The sequence below is a fragment of the Aquarana catesbeiana genome, linkage group LG05 (genome assembly GCF_042186555.1).
Source record: "Aquarana catesbeiana isolate 2022-GZ linkage group LG05, ASM4218655v1, whole genome shotgun sequence".
Taxonomy (NCBI): Eukaryota; Metazoa; Chordata; class Amphibia; order Anura; family Ranidae; genus Aquarana; species Aquarana catesbeiana.
Genome location: NC_133328.1, coordinates 564,676,254 through 564,697,069, shown reverse-complemented (window position 1 = coordinate 564,697,069; position 20,816 = coordinate 564,676,254).

Below are 20,816 nucleotides of genomic sequence, written 5' to 3'. Positions count from 1 at the left end.
CTATGGTTCAAAACGTGGCATGTGGACTGCGCGTCCAAAGCCAAACTATATGGAATCCCTCTCACAGGGGACTTACTGTTTGGTCCAGGGCTAGAGGCGGTACTAGATCATACAGCGCACAGTAAGAAATAATTTCCACTTAATCGTAAACCCGCAACAGACTAAAAGAAGGTCGAGGGCACAAAATTGCTTTGGAGCACCCAGGGTCGAAAGCCAAAAAATGCCCTAGGGACAAAGAGCATAGGGCAAAGGAGGAGCAATTTTTCACTCTCCTGACCAAGCCTGCAAAACTCAATGACACACTGATCATGGTGGGGGGAAGATTGGGAACTTTCCTCCCACAGTGAGAAGCAATCTCCTCCAGCCAATTTATTTCGAAAATTGTGAGGGGATATCGCCTAGAATTTCCATCACAAGCCTGGAGGAGCAAAAGGTTGTAAGAAGGGTACCATCGGAGGAAGTAGGCAAGGGCTTTTTCTCTCATGTCTTTGTGCTGCAGAAGCCTTCAGGAAAATTCAGGCTGATAATAAATCTAAAGCCCTTAAACTTGTCAGTAACCTACAGAAGATTCCGTATGGACTCAATATGGTTGGTAAAAGTGATACTTCCTATAACTATTGTATGGTATCCATAGATCTAAAGCAATCTTGGACAGATGAAGAGCTACTTGATCAACACTGATGAAGTCAAACGTCACTGGGCACAATGTTCTGTTGTTAGGGCCGGTTTACACCAGAATGCGATGCCAGAAAGGCATGTTCCAAGTGTGTTTCCTGCACATTGTTCAAAACGCACTGCCTTTGTGATCTACTGCGGGTGATAATACATTGTTAACCCCAAATGTAGATCACAAATGCAGTGGACACAAAAAAAAGCTTTACAAGAGAATGCAGGTTTTAGGAGAGAGTTATGCTGAGAATGCAGGGTTCAGGAGTGCATTATGCTCAGAATACAAGGTTCAGGAGTGCGTTAAGCTCAGAATTCAGGGTTCAGGAGTGTGTTACACTCAGAATTCAAGGATCAGGAGTGCACTGCGCTGAGAATGTAGGGATCAGGAGTGCGCTGCGCTCAGAATGCAGGGACGAGGAGTGAGCTGCGCTCAGAATGCAAGGACCAGGAATGTGCTGCGCTCAGAATGCAGGGATCAGCAAAGCCTGACAATTTACCTACTCTGTACACAAAAACCTAACTTAGCACTTTAGCAATGCTACTGGGTGTTACATATACAATTACAACAAATAATAATAATATTCTAATTGAATGTTATTTAAAAAGTACCTTTCCTTTTTCAGTCTGCAGCCTCTGTAATTTTCTGAAAATGCAATATAATATGGCTACCTGGAGGTGTTCTGTACACAGTGTGATTGGCTCACCAGTTTTCCCAGAAGTCTGCACTAAGATACAAGTCAGATTTTAGGCATCCCCTGTAACAAAAATGTCATTTTTGGTGAGATACTCCCAATAGGAAATCACAACTAAATGATGCAGGCCCAGCAGCTTTCCTCATTAGTGCCCTGCAGCTGCTCTGCTCGACCCTGCTGATCTCCCGGGCTTGTTCGCATTTCTCAAGACAGAGGCTATCCCGGTCCCTAACTGGCTACAACCCCTGCTGTGACCGTCACGTCGATAGGCTCCCTCCTCCACAATGACTCGACTTCCTCCCCTTACAAGCAGTGGGCGATGAGGGTCCCGCAACTCTTCTCTTCCCGGAGACTGTGAGTCCTTATCCCGTCGATATGTTCCAGATGTTGTTGTCTCCTGAGCACCTGCAAGTGATGTCTGCCCTGCCAGCTTTCTCACTATCCAGTGCACTCGCCACCATACTTTAACTGCTGTTTGAACAGGCTTTGATCCTGGAATTTTTTTTGGTCCACTCCCCACTGTGGATTAACTATACTTGGGTTACTACCACTACTCATCTCTGGGACTAAACAGAGATGCTCTCGAGGGCTTTGCTCCTCAATTTTTCCCATGCTTGGAATGACATTTGCCTGTTCCTGCCCCCCACCCCCGAAGACACATGTTTGCAGACATTGCTGCCCTTAGAATGCCTTCTGCTTCCACTCACTCAAGTGTCTCGTTTAATTCTGCCTATATTTGTCTTTCATATGCATGCTATAACTCATGATGTGTGTCCAACCTGTGTTTATAAGGGAAGTTAGCCAGTTGTTTGCTGCTGAGTCTTTAAACTGCAGGTATTCTGGCTGGATTACATATTGGAGCTCATTAATCCCAAATGGTTAGCATGTCTTGTTACTATGAAGCGCATGGGTATCGAGAGGGCTCCCCCCCTCCTGGGGCTTCTGTGGTTTGCCATGGCCCCAGTGAAGGGAGGGACCTCTTTCTTTTCAGGGCACAGTGAGTGGTTCACTCTGGGCTCTCCTCCCCCCTCCACTGCCGTTGGTTAGCTCTGGAACATGCAGCACATCCACCAACCCGTCTGGATGATTATGGCATGCGTGGGGGACTGGGGGGTGAAGAGGCTATATGCAGGGGGGGTGCCTCCTCCTGAAAGGGGGTATGGGAGATTGAGTGCAGCCCCCTCTGGGGCATTTAGTGGTCGCACTTCCTTGGACTGCATCACTGCAGGGTGATGCAGTATCTTGGAACCGTTACGCCTCATTCCCTTCGATGAATTGGCGGATATGTTTAATGCCATGTCCCGCCGCATGCCCTGACACGGCATCTTGTCTAGTGGGCGGGGAACTGTTAGTCCTCTCCCCAGTGTGAGTTATCTATAGTCGATATTACAAGCTGGTTCATCTGCCTCTTTAAGTTTTGTTGTTAGGATGTTTCTTGCTGCTATAAATTTGTGTCTATATCAGTGCTGAAGGGCCCTGGCATGGCCTCTGTCCTCTCGCTGTTTCCACCCACTTCCCCACATAGGCCTGCACTTACATGAACCTAAGCGTTCTGAATTGAGTGCCATCTGTAGTTCCTCTTTTTAGGACCCTGACTACTCCTTCCTGACTACTCCTTTTCTACTTCCTTCCTCTCCCCCCTGCAAACCCCAACCTTCTCCCCCCTCCCACTACCCCTTCCCCCACCTCTTTTTTTTCCCTCTCCCCTCCCGCCCCTCCTCCAGAGATGATGAACGCTGTGAATGTTCTCTCTCTAAATGCTAAGGGATGCAATGTTCCGGAGAAGTGGAGGATGCTTCTTAATGATCTGAAACGCTTTGGCACACATGTAGCATTTGTACAAGAAACTCATTTTAGGATGGGGGGCTTACTTTTCTTCAAAACAGATTTTTTTCCTTGTGTATACTACGCTACTAATCGGGAAGCAAAATCTAAGGGCGTTTCGGTCCTGATCTCTAGTCGTATCCCTTGGGCTCTTTCCAACAGTTGCTTTGACTCAGCAGGCCAGTATCCTTTCCTTAAAGGCCACATCGGCAGCATCAAAGTGACGTGGGCTACTATTTATGCACCAAATACTCACCAAGACTCGTTTCTATGTAAAACCCTCTCAAAGCTAGTGGAGTTTGCGGAAGGTAAACTGATCCTCGGTGGTGATCTGAATGTCCCTCTTGACCCTAGCGTGGATACCTCCTCTGTTACCTCCTCTGTTCCCCTCAGCTACAGGAACCGTATACAGCAAAAACTTCACGAGCTGCAGCTGGTGAACACCTGGCGCATTTTCCATGCTGGTGAACAAATTACTCTTTCTTTTGCATGCCTCATCAGGTATATTCTAGGATTGACCTCTTTCTGATCCCTCACCAACTACTATCCCTCATTCTAGACGTCTCTATCGGTCATATAACCTGGCAAAAAAGAACCGCGCTAAAAATTATCTCAATTGAACGAATATAAAAACATAAACAAGCAGCAGCATTAAGTGAGATACACACAAAAAGTAACTTAGAGAAGAGAAGCTGCGTTAAAAAGTCTCAATAAGTCAAGTCGAGGCATATAAAAGTCCATAATAAAATCACTATTTCTTCTTGATGGCACCACCGTGAGTACACAAAAACACGAGAGTGCCCAACCACTGTAATAAAGACCTGCTTACCAGACGGCAAGCATAAAGAGCAGATGGCTATAACCCAGCCGCAGCCTTTAGCTTGCAGATGTCAATCAGACCGGCTCCAGCAGACTGGATGGTTGCAAGTCTCTCCCTCTCACCATCTATGGAGTCTGTATTTGCTTAGGTAAATGCCCCAAAAAGAGAAGGCTGACCATAGCGTAATACAGTCTATATTATTTTATTTAAAAAAGGTAATACACTTACATCTGTATGATGAATAATGCATATGTTTAAAAGCAATGCCGGCCGGCAACAAACAAATGGAGCCCGTCCTCCTAGTGAATCCGCGTGGTGAAGTCAATACGTACAATCCTCCAGACGCGTTTTGTCATACGTGACGTTATCAATGGGGAACGGGCAACGTAATGACTCACCACCTTATATAGAAAGTCAAGCCTCGATCTGAGTCACGAGCACACGGCACAAAAAGCACCATATTACATATGGGCAAATTATAACTTATTTGCAAAGACGGAGATTATCACATCTAGATTGCTTCACAAAAATGGGAAAAATATAAAAATATATAAAAAACATTTATAATAAATTAAAAAATTAGGGAAAAATATTTTTTAAAGCTCCCATCTATGTGGTAATAAATAAACCCTAAATTCCTAAACCAGAAAGATGTCAGATGATGGACCATCCATAATCGACTACCCTCAGGCCATTATAATAGAGACCCCATACCCCAAATAAAGTGGCATTGTCCTTATGTCAAATACATTTGTTCCGTGACCAAAAATAATATTAATAATAATACTGATGTGCATTAATATTAAGTGTTCATCTCTAAATTTGAATTTGGAGAAGGTGAATTTGTAATGTGAATGTGAATATATTTAAATAAATCAAAATTTAAATAAATCAAAATATATGTGAATGAGGTAAATACCATAATGAATAATAAATAATTGGTGTGAATTATATTTTTTGTAATAAATGTATTCAAATAAACTGAATTAATATTTAAATTTATCATTTGACAATTTAATAATAATAAATTAATGATAGGAAAATCATTTCATTAATTATATTGGTGACATAAAAATATTAAGTGAAAATATTATGTGGATTTATTTAAATAATCAATTAATAATTATATTTTATACCCATAAAATTTATAATAAAAAAAGGGGGGAGGGGGAACCCTTATTATACCATATACTGGTGTCTCAGAACGAGTTTACATTCAGGCTTATTATGAGTTATCAATAAAAGCATTCACATCTGTGTCTATGTTCAACCAATATGGTACATAGGTTTTAAGTCTATGAATCCACGCCATTTCAAGTTTAGATATCTCCCTCACTAATGAGCTAACCCTTCAGTGGGGACTATACCAAGAAAAATGGTCTTAGAACGGTCCTTGTTATGTACAAATAAATAATGCTTAGATACAGAGTGGTTTTTAAAGCCCATCTTAATATTGGTGATGTGTTCGATGAGGAAAACCTGAAGAGGGCATTTAGTCCGGCCTACATATTGCAGGCCACAAGGGCCTGCAATATAAACATATAAACCACCCCCACTGTGGCACAAGTGATAAATGGTTTTATCACGTATTGTCTCTGTGTGCTAGTGGAGGTAAAGGTTGTGGTCTGTCTATGAGGACATGCACTCAAAGAGCATACCCTGCATCTTTTGTACTGGTAGAACCCTGTTAACTGGTTAAAAAAACGTAATTTTTCAATGGGTTGATTAAAAATGTTTGGGGCTACTCGATTTCTCAAAGAAGGGGCCCCCTTAAACACAACACAAGGTTTATCAGGCATTACCTTATTCAGAACTCCATCATTGGTGAGAATATGCCAATGCCTATAAACTAATTGTTTAATACTTTTATGTCATAGAGAGTAAGTAGTCACAAAGGGGACTCCAGAGGAAAAGCTCTCATTCACGCATTGCTCTCTCTCTACAAGTAGTTCATCTCTACTCATATCATTAATTGTTTCCAATGTCTCGAGAAGGGACTCCATTGAAAATCCCTTTTCCAGAAATCTATTGGTTAAAACTTCAGCCTGCAGCAAAAACTCACTTTGGTCAGAGCAGTTTTAAGTCTCATATATTGGCTCTTTGGAACTGATTCTAACCAAGGACGGTAATGACAACTGTCTATAGGAATAAATGAATTTCTATCAGTACATTTAAAAAATGTAGATGTGACCAACCTGTCTCCCCTAATTGAAATTTTGAGGTCCAGAAAATTGATTTCGATTTGGCTCATCTCAAAATTCAAATGTATGCCTCTTTGGTTAACATTAAGAGAAGACATGAACTTCTGCAAGTCTTGGTGCTCACCATCCCATAGGAGGAGGATGTCATCTATGTACCTCACCCACAGAACTAACTGTGGTATATCATGGGCATAGCTGGCATCCTCCTCCCATTTGGCCATAAAAAGGTTTGCCAGGCTAGGGGCGTATTTTGCCCCCATAGCTACTCCCATATCCTGTCTAAAGAAATTATTGTCAAATCAAAAATAATTATGGGAGGCGGCGTACTCCAATAGATCCATTAAGAACAACACCTGACTCTGTGAGAGTCTAGAATCTCTATCCAAAAAACTTTTTACATCCGCAGTAACCATCCACATTCCAGGTATCAATTAGACTTCAGAAAGCAATTTTTCCCATGTTTGCAAAGCAATCTAGATGTGATAATCTCCATCTTTGCAAATAAGTGATAATTTGCCCATATGTAATATGGTGCTTTTTATGCCATGTGCACGTGACTCAGAACGAGGCTTGGCTTTCTATATAAGGTGGTGAGTCATTACGTTGCCCGTTCCCCATTGACAACCTCACATATGACGAAACGTGTCTGGAGGAGGGTACGTAGTGACGTCACCACGCGAATTCACTAGGAGGCTCTGTTTGTTTGTTTGTTGCCGGCCGGCATTGCTTTAAAAATTAGCGTTAATCATCTCACAGATGTAAGTGTATTACCTTTTTTTAAATAAAATAATATAGACTGTTTTATGCTATGGTCAGTCTTCTCTTTTTGGGGCATTTACCTAAGCAAATACGGACTCCATAGAGGAAGAGACTTGCAACCATTCAGTTTACTGGAACCGGGCTGATTGACATCTGCAAGCTAAAGGCTGCGGCTTGGTTATAGCCATCTGCCCTTTATGCTTGCCATCTGGTAAGCAGGTCTTTTATACGGTGGTTGGGCACCCTCATGTTTGAGTGTAATCACTGTGGTGCCATCAAGAAGAAATAGTGATTTTCTTATGAACATTTATATGCCTCGACTTGACTGATTGAGACTTTTTAGCACAGCTTCTCTTCTCTAGGTCATATAACCTGGTCTGATCACGCACCAGTTATGATGGGTCTCTCCCTGTCAGCCTCTACCGCCACTCCGGATTGGAGATGGCACCTGAATGAGAGTCTATTGCAGATCACAGAGTTTTTGACTTACGTGGCTCAAGAACTCGCAGCTTATTTTCAGACGAATGCCACCTCTGAGAGTGACCCAGGTATGGTGTGGGAAGCCCATAAGGCGGTCATACGGGGCATTCTGATCAAACATGGTTCCCATGTTAAAAAGGTGAGAGAAGCATAATTGACAAAACTGTTAGCCGATATTCAGGCTCTTGAGCTGCAGCATAAAAGAACACACAATCCCATGTTTAGTGATCGAACTAGCCCATCTTCGTCGACAGGTCTCCGACCTACTACTTCTTACAAGGCGAAGGCAGCACTCCAATCTTGCAAGAAACGAGTGTATGAATCGGGTGACAAATGTGGCAAGTGGTTAGCACAGGCCCTCATAGATCAACGTAAGGCTTCCTATATTCCATATATTAAGGGTACGGAAAGACAAATAATCTCATTACCCAAGGATATCGTCCATACCATACTTTTCGCACCTCCCGTCCCCGGTCCAGGGAGAGCTTGAAGCCCCGATCACTGTCGAAGAGCTGAGCAGAGCTGAAGTCAGCCAAACAAGGAAAGGCACCAGGAGGGACAGTTCACTATACAGTACTACAAGACTCTTCTGCCCCTGTTAGGTCAACACATGGTAAGAGTGTTTAATGGCCTAGAATAGACTACCTTGTTCCCCCCGGCATTTCTGTTAGCCTACATCTCAGTTATCCCAAAAGAAGGGAAAGCCCTCTGTCTGCTGCAGCTGTCGGCCAATTTCATTGCTCAATGTGAACCTAAAGCTCTCGCGAGGCCAGGGACAACACGGTAAAAGTACTTAATCTGGTCCACTTGCCAGTCAAACAGGCTCTCTTTGCACATTCCTCAATACTGATGCGGAGAAAGCCTTTGATAGGGTGAATTGGGCCTTTATGTTTGCGGTCCTGAGACACATGGGTTTCGGGGAACAGATGCTTCGTTGGATATCTAGCATATACTCCTTTCCACGGGCAGCAGTCAAAGCAAACTGGGTATTCTCAGAGCCGTTCCCTCTAACGGCACCTGACAGGGATGCCCACTCTCACCCCTACTATTCGCCCTTTCACTGGAACCATTCCTGAACAGGATTAGATTAAACCCAGATGTCTCCGGCATTCAGGTAGGCGATCTCACCCATAAAGTCTAAGCTTACGCGGATGACCTTCTCTTCTCCTTGACCAATCCGCATATCTCCCTACCGAATCTCCTGAAAGAATTTGACCGTTTAGGAGCACTCTCGAATATGAAAATTAACTACTCCAAATTTGAGGCGATCACCCTGCCCTCTCCCTTGTGACGCACTCTACAGCTCAACTTCAACTTTAAATGGACATCTTCGGCTCTGAAGTACTAGGGCACCCATATCCCCCCGAACCTAGCGGATACATTTAGGATGAACTTTCCGCCCCTGCTCAGTGCAGTCTGTGCCCTATTAGACAAATGGAATAGAGGTCTACATTCCTGGTTCGGCCGCTGTAACATCATCAAAATGAGCATCTTGCCAAAGTTTCTGTACCTCTTTTCAAACTTTACCTATCGCCATCCCCTTGACCTTCTTTCATCAAGTCAATAACCTCTTTACCAAGTTCATCTGGGCACACAAATGGCCTAGGATCGATAGGCGCCTTTTGATGCTACCTAAACTCTATGGAGGGGTAGCTGTTCCGGACGCGCTTAAATATTACCAAGCAGCCCACCTTGGCAGGGTAATTGACAGGTGCAGAGATAAAGATCTAAAGCTGTGGACACACATAGAACAGCAGTTTAGTCCCATTCCCCTGCACAGGGCGCCATGGTGCTTTACCTCCCTACCTGCTTCCATTAAGTCGCATCCCACCATAGGACCCACTCTCCAAATTGGCCATATGGCATGTACGAAACCAGAGCTTTCCTCTGCCCACTTTCCGCTGTTTCCCATATTGTGAAACCCCGGATTTCCTACGGGTGTAGAACAAGGCCATTTCAAAATCTCCAGGGAAGCAACTGCTTTCAAGTCCCCAATATTCTAACGGCTGACACATGGCCCACGATCTCTCAAATGATGCAACCGGATGGTCAGTTTAGATTAGCTTTCTGGCAGACACTTCAACTTCTGCATTTCTTCGGAACTCTGGGCCCCTGACTCATTTTCGGAGTCAGCGGACACTGTTTGAATCTTACTGTGGACACGGACCCTCTCCTCCGCACCTTGTCTAAGATGTATTCCTTGCTTATATCTCCTCCAGAGGACTTTATAATGCCAAGTCTTGGCAAAATGGGAAAGGGATCTTGGTAGGACCTTCATGGCTGCCCAGCGTCAAAACATCATCCACCTTTGCCTGAAATCATCCATCTGCATGCAAACGCAGGAATCCAACTATAAAATATTGATGCGCTGGTATCTCACCTCGTCAGTCTTGAGTAAATATTTTCCGGAAGCTTTGGGGCATTGCTGGAGATGTGGAGATGAGAGGGGAACTCTCCCTCACGTCTTCTGGTCCTGTTCAAAGCTTCTACAGTACTGGTCGGAGGTACAGAGGATCTCCCAACAATTCACGGACTTCTCTATCCTGAGGGATCCGGCCCTCCTCCTGCTCCACTGCTCAGAGATGCTGATCCGGACATACAAAAATCAATCCTTCGCCACTTGACTAACACTGCCAAAGCCTGTGTCGTGCTGTGTTGTAAAGACCCCAATCCTTCTTCCATGTGGCTCAATAAGGTCAGGAGTGTCAATGCCCTGGAAGATCTGGTACTTACCACACAAAACAGAAGAGAACAATATATGAAAACATGGGCATACTGGAATATGTTCGTGTATTCGGATGAAGGGAAGTCCCTCTTAGAGAGCTGCTCTGGGGACTGAGGTCCTCCTGTCATTAGTACTGTAGCATCTACGTGTCCTATCACCCTGGTTCCTCCCCACTTCCATTTTCTTTTCTCCCTTTTCCCCTCCCTGTCCTCTTCATTTCCTTCTTCTGACCCTATGTTTATACCATCTAGCTTCCTTCTATCCTAAAATGTGAAGTGTCCACTCATGCAACTTAACACAAGCAGAATGTATATGGTCACCACCTGATTTTTTTTAAATGGGAGGCTCGTCTGTGCAGCAGTGATGCTGTGATGACTTGCTTCCAAGCACCTCTACATTTGACTGTACTACCCTGGACTGTAACTATGATTGTTGTGCTATGGCACCTTATATTGTATAATGATAGATACTTTATTTTTCTTTACAAATAAAGAATATGAAAAAAAGAAAATTATGAAACCACTCCCATTAGACTCACTTTACCACATGGACACAGAGAAACACACAGGGATTTCTTCAGAATAACAAAAGGTAGGAATCTGCGGCAAAGTTTGTTAAGTTACCATGTACATAGATCAAAACAAAAGTGTAGTTACTCTTTAAATAGTCCATCTAGCGCCAACATGCATTAAGTGTGCGTCTGTGCTCGTGCACACGCATGCCCGTGCACATGCCTAGTCAAGATTCTGCTGAAAATTCTGCGCACATGCGCATTTCTGTTAGCCAAACATCTGGTAGTCATTCTCTGACAGCTCCCCCCCCCAGCACACAGCAGGTGATTAACAGCCTAAGCTGTGCATGTCCATTCCCTCCACTCAGGTTTCAGATTATACTTAGCTCCCTGCTCTATGTTGTGCAGTGTATGAAGTCAGATCCCTGCCTCCTGTGTTCTACAGCTCAGAAATGCTGTGTAAATTCTGTACTTTGAATGGATGTTGAGGAGAGAGGGCTGAAGATAAACAGGTTCAACCTATGTAAAAGGATTTGTTTCATCTCTGTGCATTACCTGGGGCTTGATACTCCAGTGAGTATATGTAAGGGTTTAAAACCAGTTCAAAGTCAAATCCTGTTTAAATCTAAAGTTGGCCATACACTGAACGGATTTCAGACAGTTGATGAACTAGTGAAAATTTGACCCGTGGCTCACCCTGTTAGCACCTTCCTGCTCAATGTTCTTTTAGTGAAAAATTGATGGAGCCAGGTGGAAAATTTCGGCCAAAAAGTGGCTGCATCCACGCAAATCGCAACACGCTTTGAACGGACACCTATCCCAAGCTGGACATTCACAATGATAGCCCATTACCTCCAAATCCTAGACAAAAAGGGTCAATGCTCTAGACAGCTCACTCCCTTTGAAACATTATGTACTAAAACAACACAACAAACACACCTTATCTCTCAAATACACAACCTCCTCTTCGCTGACCACAAAGCTAATGATAGTCAATACTGCAGGAAATGGGAAAAGGATTTAGACATACAAATCTCGGAAGAGAACTGGGAGCGTATATTCTCGAACATACACAAAGGCTCAACTAATGTCTCCACTCAAGAGAATGGGTTCAAAATCCAGTCAAGATGGTACCATACCCCAACAATGCTACATAAATTTAAAGCTGACATCCCCGAAACATGTTGGAGGTGCCATCAAGAGAGGGGCACGCTACTCCATGTTTGGTGGTCTTGCGCCCCACTACAAACCTTTTGGTCAGAGGTCTGCAGAATTATTAAACAGATTACCACTTACAACCCAGATTTCACCCCTGCCCAATTTCTCCTACACCTTTCCTCCTTACCACACAATACCTACCACAAATCACTGATGATGCACTTGATAAATGCAGCAAGACAATGCATCCCAATACATTGGAAATCAAACAAGATACCCACTCTGAAAGAGTGGTTCGTCAGAATAAACAAAGTAGCAGAGATGGAAAAATTAATACATATAGCAAGAGACACACCGACAAAATTTAGCAGCAAATGGGCATGCTGGCTCCATTACCAGTCCCTACCGGAATACAAGACCATTCTGAATTCCCCTATATAAGGGTCGAGGTTGACAGTTACATTACTCGCACACAACCAACATACATATATCCTAACTCCCTACCCTGATGACAACTTAGCCCCTTTTGAAAGCACTTTAGGGCTTAAGATATATATTGACCATATCACATCTACAAAGAGAAGTCAGAGATTCCCCTACCCCGCCCTCCCCATCCTTCCGGTCCACCCCCAATCCCTTCCTACCCCCTTACCTTCTTTCCTACCTTCTATTCTTTTTTTTCTTCACCCTCTCCTTTTCCCATGCCCGATATACTGACATCCTGATAAGTAAATAGGATGCCCACGTCATATATCAATTAACTACCCAACTTATGAAATACTATCCAGAGACAAACGATCTTACCAAACACGAATATTGATTGGCCCCTTACACATTAAATGATAAATACATCACCCCGCTGATAGAGCTCTTCCGTAAATTGCAAATCAACTTTTTACCACACACAAAATTTATCACGGAACGTAGAGCATACCTCCAATGGAATCTCAGTTTTAGGGCATCTTTGATCTATCTAAGGACTCTTGAGGGGTACACACCCCCCTATTACCTAGGTAAATAAGTTTATTTTCCCTAAGCATGGCTGGGAATCCTCTTACAGAGAAAAAATTGTTTACTTTAACAATCCCATGTTTAACGTTTACAGTTTACTGTAACACAACTGCTGTAAAGACTTTATGATCTTCAATAAATTCTTTGAAACAAAAAAAAGTGGCTGCATCCAATCAGAAGCAGCTGCTGTTTGGGCATTCTTATACCGCCAGAACAGGCTGTCAAAATACAAAAGCCATTATTGCAGAGCCATCCCTCTGTATAGCCTAGATGGAGAATCTATTTTATTAAGCCTGCAAGTTGAAAGAAAAAATCTATCAGTGATGTCTAGCCTAACAGGCTGGCATCATTCCCACATTGTGGAGAGGTATGAGTGTAACTTCACATTACACCTTTTTAACAAAGTGGGAAATATGTTTGTCACCTTGCTTACCATGGCCGCTTATTTTTTGCTGCCACTCTACTCTTCTGTGTACATTGGGAGAAAATATGTCAGAGATCACTGCAAAGCCAAGAGAAAACTTAAAGTAGAACTATAGGCAAGGGAGGATTATAACCCCTGTCAGATTGTTTTGCCATCTGTGTCCCATTGGGGAGATTTCCCTTTACTTCCTGAGATATAGTCAAAACAGGAAGTGAGAGGAAATCCCTACAAATTAAGGGAATTCCCTGGGGACCCCCAGGTCATGAGAACTAGCGCCCCCATTTGAAGATTTCCTCTCTATTACTTTTCTGGGGACAACCCAAAATGTGGGCTTTTGTTTTACATTCACTTTCAATGATACTGGTAAATAGGACAAATAGAGAGGGTGAATCTCCCTAACAGGGACCGCAGACAGCAATAAAAACCTTCCCCACGCTGTCCAAACAACTTTTGTCTTTAGTTATACTTAACCACTTTAACAGATATACTGTGGCTCTATTGCGTGAAACGATGTACTTGTACGTCATTTCGTGCAATAGAAGGGGGGGTGCGGGCACACCGATTGGCCAGAGGGGGAGCCAATCAGCGGGTCTGGCAGACGCGATGTCTGCCAGGACCCGCCGATCGTTCCCCAGAGAGGCAGAATGGTGATCTGCCTTTGTAAACAAGGCATATCTCCGTTCTGACTGAGGAGAACACAGTTATCTTGTGTTCCTGCTAAGCAGGAACACGGATCTCTGTGTTCACCCAGTCAGTCCAATCCCCCACACAGTTAGCAAGCACCTCCTAGGGACACACTTAACCCTTTGATCACCCTGGTGTTAACCCCTTCCTTGCTAGTGTCATTAGTACAGTAATGGGGCGTACACACGGTCGGACTTTCTGGAAAGCTAGGTCCGACGTACTTGCCGCCAGACTTCCGGCGGACTACCGCCGGACTTTCTGAACGGCCAGACTTGCCTACACATGGCCGGACTTTCCAGAATCTGGTCTTCCCGACGGACTTCCGCCGGACTTTCAGAATGAACGGACTTTCCCACACACGGACAAGTTCGTTCATTTTGAACGTGACTCGGGTACAACGGGACTAGAAAAGGAATTCAATCTCGCCGCTTTTTTTGGCGAGATTGAAACTTTGCGAGCCCCGTCGCAGGCATCCCAGGCCCTTAGGTCTGGTATTGAACTTTAAGGGGAACCCCCTACGCCGAAAAACCGGCGTGGGGTCCCCCCCAAAATCCATACCAGACCCCGATCCGAGCACGCAGCCCGGACGGTCAGGAAAGGGGGTGGGGACGAGCGAGCGCCCCCCCCTCCTGAACCGTACCAGGCCGCATGCCCTCAACATGGGGGGTGCTTTGGGGGAGGGGGCGCCTTGCGGTGCCCCCCCACCACAAAGCACCTTGTCCCCATGTTGATGAGGACAAGGGCCTCTTCCCGACAACCCTGGCCGTTGGTTGTCGGGGTCTGCGGGCGGGGGGCTTATCGGAATCCGGAAGCCCCCTATAATACGAGGGCCCCCAGATCCCGGCCCCCCCACCCTATGTGAATGAGTATGGGGTACATGGTACCCCTACCCATTCACCTAGGGAAAAAGTGTAAATAATAAAACACAACACAGGTTTTTAAAATATTTTATTAAACAGCTCTGGGGGGGGATCTTGCTCCGGCTTCGGGGGTCCCTCTTCTCCCGGCGTCCGGTTGGTTCTTCGGCCAGCCCCTCCGCTGTCTTCAGGTAGCTCTATTGCCAGCGGAGGTCCGGACTTCTTGTCTTCTCTTCTCCAGATGTTAACATGACGCTCTCTCCGGCCTCTTCTCCCGGTGTTCCAGGTCTTCGGCCGGCCCCTCCGCTGTCTTCAGGTAGCTCTATTGCCAGCGGAGGTCCGGGCTTCTGGGCTTCTGGGCTTCTCTTCTCTTCCCCAGATGTTGACACGACGCTCTCTACGGCTGGACTGGTCTCTGAGGGCTCCGTTGTGGCTTATATAGGCGGAGACCCCGCCCCCATATGATGTCACAGTCCCTGGGCATGCTGGGACTGTGACGTTTTAGGGGGCGTGGTCGGGAAGAGGCCCTTGTCCTCATCAACATGGGGACAAGGTGCTTTGTGGTGGGGGGGCACCGCAAGGCGCCCCCTCCCCCAAAGCACCCCCCATGTTGAGGGCATGCAGCCTGGTACGGTTCAGGAGGGGGGGGCGCTCGATCGTCCCCACCCCCTTTCCTGACTGGCCGGGCTGCGTATGGATTTTGGGGGAACCCCCATGCCGGTTTTTCAGGTAGGGGGTTCCCCTTAAAGTTCCATACCAGACCTAAGGGCCTGGGATGCCCCCCCGCGCTCGCCGCAATGGAAAAATTTGTTTTTCCTATTGCAGCGAGCGCGATATGCAGTACCCTGCTCCTCCGTCGTATCTGGTCCGTCGGACCAGCATACAGACGAACGGGCTTTCCGTCAGGAACTGAGTCCGGCGGAGTTACGACGTAAGATTTGAAGCAAGTTTCAAATCTAAAGCACGTCGGATTTCCGGCCGAAACGGTCCGTCGGAAGTCCGATGGAGACCACACTCGGTCGGATTGTCCGCCGGATTTGGTCCGGCGGCGTCCGTCGGACTTTTGCATGTGAAAAGTCCGACCGTGTGTACGCCCCATAACAGTCCATATTTTTAGCACTGATCACAGTTATAATGTCACTGGTTCCAAAATAGTGTCAAAAGTGCCACTTAGTGTCGGATTCGTTTTCTGCAATGTTGCAGTCCCGCTACAAATTTCTGACCGTCGCCATTACTAGTAAAATAAATAAAAATGTCATAAAAATATCCCATAGTTTGTAGATGCGATAACTTTTGCACAAACCAATCAATATATACGCTTATTGGTATTTTTATTACCGAAAATATGTAACAGAATACATATTGGCCTAAACTGATGAACAAATTAGATTTTGTCTATTTTTGTACTGGATATGTTTTATAGCAGAAAGTAAAAAATATTGTTTTTTTTTTTTTTTCAAAATTGTCGCTCTTTTTTTGTTTATAGCGCAAAAAATAAAAAACGCAGAGGTGATCAAACACCACCAAAAGAAAGCTCTATTTGTGGGAAAAAAAGGACATCAATTTTATTTGGGTACAGCGTCGCACGACCGCGCAATTCTCAGTTAAAGTAACGCAGTGCCGTATCGCAAAAAAAATGGCCTGGTTATGAAGGGGGTAATACCTTCTGGACTGAAGTGATTAAGTTCTATGCAGGATGGTTCTAGTGGTCTCTTATCATATGCAAGAAACTATTGTTACAATTGTGTTGCTAACTGCCAATTTTTTGAAGGACTTTTTGCATTTTTCTAGGTGTAATTCTTTCTTCAAAGGTCTGGACTCAGACTGGGAGTCATTAGAAACTGTGTGAAGGCTTCCAGTTTCCAACCACTGTTACAGGGGAAGAGGCAACGTAAGTCATTCTGGTTGGCCTGAGATGAACTGCAGCTGCCTTGGAAGTCACACATCTGGTGGATAGTCTCCAGTGAATGTGTCCATCAAGTTGATCCTTCTATAGCGATCATTGGCATTGCCTTAGGCAGAATAAATTAGTGGCATGCCCTTGGCAGGTTGGTTCTCGTCATCAGATTAACTCTTTAAATGGCAGATAGGCTAATTCAGAAAATTGGAATTTACTGTGTACATAATAGACAATCACCAAAAACAGACTGTACAAAAATTCTCAGCACTTTTCTTCAACTCGGAAATTGATTATGAAATGAGACTGCAGAAAACACCAGCAATTATTTTGTAGATGCTCTAAACCTCTGGCCTTTGTTATGTATGAGTAGAGGTTTGTGAATTGGTGCCAGCGCTTGCCAATGTCATTTATAATGCTGTCTCAAAGTCGCTAATCTGGCAGCGCTTCAAGACAATTAGCAGTTGAAGTATTATTTTGTTTAGCTGATTATTACATTCACTCTGTAAATATACAAAATGCATGTTTAAGTATTTGCTTATTCCAGTCATCGCTGTGGTGGTTTAACCCTGCCACTTTGGTGGCATGAATTTCACATGCTAATACAACAAATAGCCTACTTGGCTTGAGAATTACGATGCTGTTATAATCAATAATCTAAACAAGAGAACATGAACTGGGTATGTAGACATAATCCTGAGATTTGAAAATCATAATTACTTTACAGTTTGTGTACTCAAACAAAACGAGATCTGGCTGTTTGCTTTTTTTGACCTCCAACCAATATTGATAATCAAATTGCAATGTTTTTGTGCAACTCACAACACTTACCTAACTGTCTTTGGAATCTCAGCGGTATGATCTCCCTACTGACTTCTCTAACTCTACTTCCAGCTGTCATCACAAAAAAAGTCTAGATTGTGAGAGAGATTTACTAAAACTGGGGCATTCAGAATCTGGTACAGCTGTGCATGCTAGCCAATCAGCTTCTAACTTCAGCTTGTTCAAATAAGCTTTGACAATACAATCTGGAAGCTGATTGGTTTCTGTGCAGAGCTGCACCAGATTTTACACTCTCCAGTTTTGGTAAATCTCCTCCTAAGTGACTGTATACACTCACCGTCCACTTTATTATGTACACCTGTTCAATTTCTTGGTAACACAAACTGCTAATCAGCCAATCACATGGCAGCAACTCAATGCATTTAGGCATTTAGACACGGTGAAGACGACTTGCTGAACTTCAAACCGAGCATCAGAATGGGGAAGAAAGGGGATTTAAGTGACTTTGAATGTGGCATGGTTGTTGGTGCCAGGCGGGCTGGTCTGAGTATTTAAAAAACTGTGGATCTACTGAGATTTTCACACACAACCATCTCTAGGATTTACAGAGAATGGTCCGAAAAAGAGAAAATATAAAGTGAGCGGCAGTTGTGTAGATCAAAATGCCTTGTTGATGTCAGAGGAGAATGGGCAGACTGGTTTGAGATGATAGAAAGGCAACAATAATAATTCAAATAATCACTTGTTACAATCAAGGTATACAGAATACCATCTCTGAACGCACAACACATCAAACCTTGAAGCAGATGGACTACAGCCACAGAAGACCACACCGGGTGCCACTCCTGTCAGCTAAGAACAGGAAACTGAGGCTACAATTCGCACAGGTTCACCAAAATTGGACATTAGAAGATTGGAAAAACGTTGCCTGGTCTGATGAGTCTCGATTTCAGCTGCGACATTCAGATAGTAGGGTCAGAATTAGGCATAAACTACATGAAAGCATGGATCCATCCTGCCTTGTATCAATGGTTCTGACTGGTGGCGGTGGTGTAATGGTGTGGGGGATATTTTCTTGGCACATTTTGGTCCCCTTAATACCAACTGAGCATCGTTTAAACGCCACGACCTACCTAATTATTGTTGCTGACCATGTCCATCCCTTTATGACTACAGTGTATCCATCTTCTGATGGTTCCTTCCAGCAGGATAATGCACCATGTCGCAAAGCTCAAATCATCTCACCACTGGTTTCTTGAACATGACAATGAGGTCACTGTAATTCAATGGCCTCCACAGTCACCAGATCTCAATCCAATAGAGCACCTTTGGGGTGTGGTGTAATGGGAGATGGATGTGCAGCCGACAAATCTGAAGCAACTGCGTGATGCTATCATGTTAATGTGGACCAAAATCTCTGAGGAATCATTCCAACACCCTGTTGAACCTATGCCATGAGGAATTAAGGCAGTCCAGAAGACAAAAGGGGGTCCAACAGGGCACCAGCAAGCTGTACCTAACAAAGTGGGCAGTGAGTGTATAATGAAATGTAAAGAATTTTTAGCACTTTTTAAAAATGGCTGCAGAAAAAGGGTGGACCTGTGAACTGAGATGGAACCTCCAGGATCTCCAAGAGATCTCCAAAGCCGTCCAAAAAGCTTCTCTTGAAACCTTCAATATGAAATCTGCATTGATTGGCCCTTTTAACTTGGCACATATCTTCTGATTTACTATTGCTAGGCAACAAGATCATGACTCAGTTAAGACACTGTCATTTGTTACACTGAACACCCAACCAATCAGCCCATTAGATGTACATTATTATTTTCTCCTCCATGGTAGTATGTTCATATTGTTAGAAGACACACAGAGAAATGCTTGACAGTATTATACCTGCTGATTTTTTCAGTATGCCCAATAACCTCACCATCCTCTCTGCTGGAATTATCATGAAACATTTAGTAACTGTCCAATATCACTGCAATCATCACAGTGGGTATGCCCATTGATAGGATATATGTGCAGTCTATGTCAAGGGTTGCTTCTTAAAACATACCAACCACTTATTTACTCCTACAGGCAAAATAGTATCACCCATTTTATTAAAACTGCTGGTCAAATAGACTGGCTCATTTCTATCAGTTGAGTATATACAGTATGTCTATAAGGAGGAGAGAGGTATGTAAAAGCTCAAAGGCCTCCTTTACTGGTTTGTCTGGTGTAAAAACCACAAGGCCTTGTTTACGCTTGTTGGAAGGCAAAAAAAAACCATGGCTGAGCCACATTTTACTGCTCCCCAACCAATTCCCCATAACCACTTAAGGACCGAGCCTCTTTCTGAGATTTGTTGTTTACAAGTTAAAAACAGTTTTTTGTTCTGCTAGAAAATTGTTTTGCTAGAAAATTGCTAGGAACCCCCAGACATTATACATTTTTTCTAACACCCTATAAAATGGCGGTCGTTGCAATATTTTCTGTCACACCGTATTTGCGCAGCGGTCTTACAAGTGCACTTTTTTTGCAAAAAATACACTTTTTTGAATTAAAAAATAAGACAACAGTAAAGTTAACCCAATTTTTTTTATATTGTGAAAGATAATGTTACGCCGAGTAAATTGATACCCAACATGTCACGCTTCAAAATTGCTCCCACTCGTGGAATGGCGACAAACTTTTACCCTTAAATCTCCATAGGCAACATTTAAAAAATTCTACAGGTTGCATGTTTTGAGTTACAGAGGAGGTCTAGAGCTAGAATTATTGCTCTCGCTCTACCGATCTCGGCGATACCTCACATGTGTGGTTTGAACACCGTTTTCATATGCGGGCGCTACTCATGTATGCGTTTGCTTCTGCGCGTGAGCTCGTCGGGATGGGGCACGTTTAAAAAATGTTTTTTTTTTCTTATTTATTTTACCTTGTATTTTTTATTTTTACAGTGTTTAAAAAAAATTGTGTCACTTTTATTCCTATTACAAGAAATGTAAACATCACTTGTAATAGAAGAAAAGCATGACGGGACCTCTTAAATATAAGATCTGGGGTCAAAAAGACCTCAGATCTCATATTTACACTAAAATGCAATAGAAAAAAAAAATTGTCATAAAAAAACACTCAAAACGTCACTTCCACCCATAGCTCTTAAAGGGCGGAAGTGACGTTTTGATGTCGCTTCCACCCTGCAATGATATGGAAACGGGTGGGTGCCATCTTTCCCTCACTCGTCTACATGTCAGGCTAGGGAACACATCCAATCACCTCCGCCGCTGCCGACAGCTCCGGTAAGCGGCGGGGGGCCCCTTTCCCGCCACCGATAAAAGT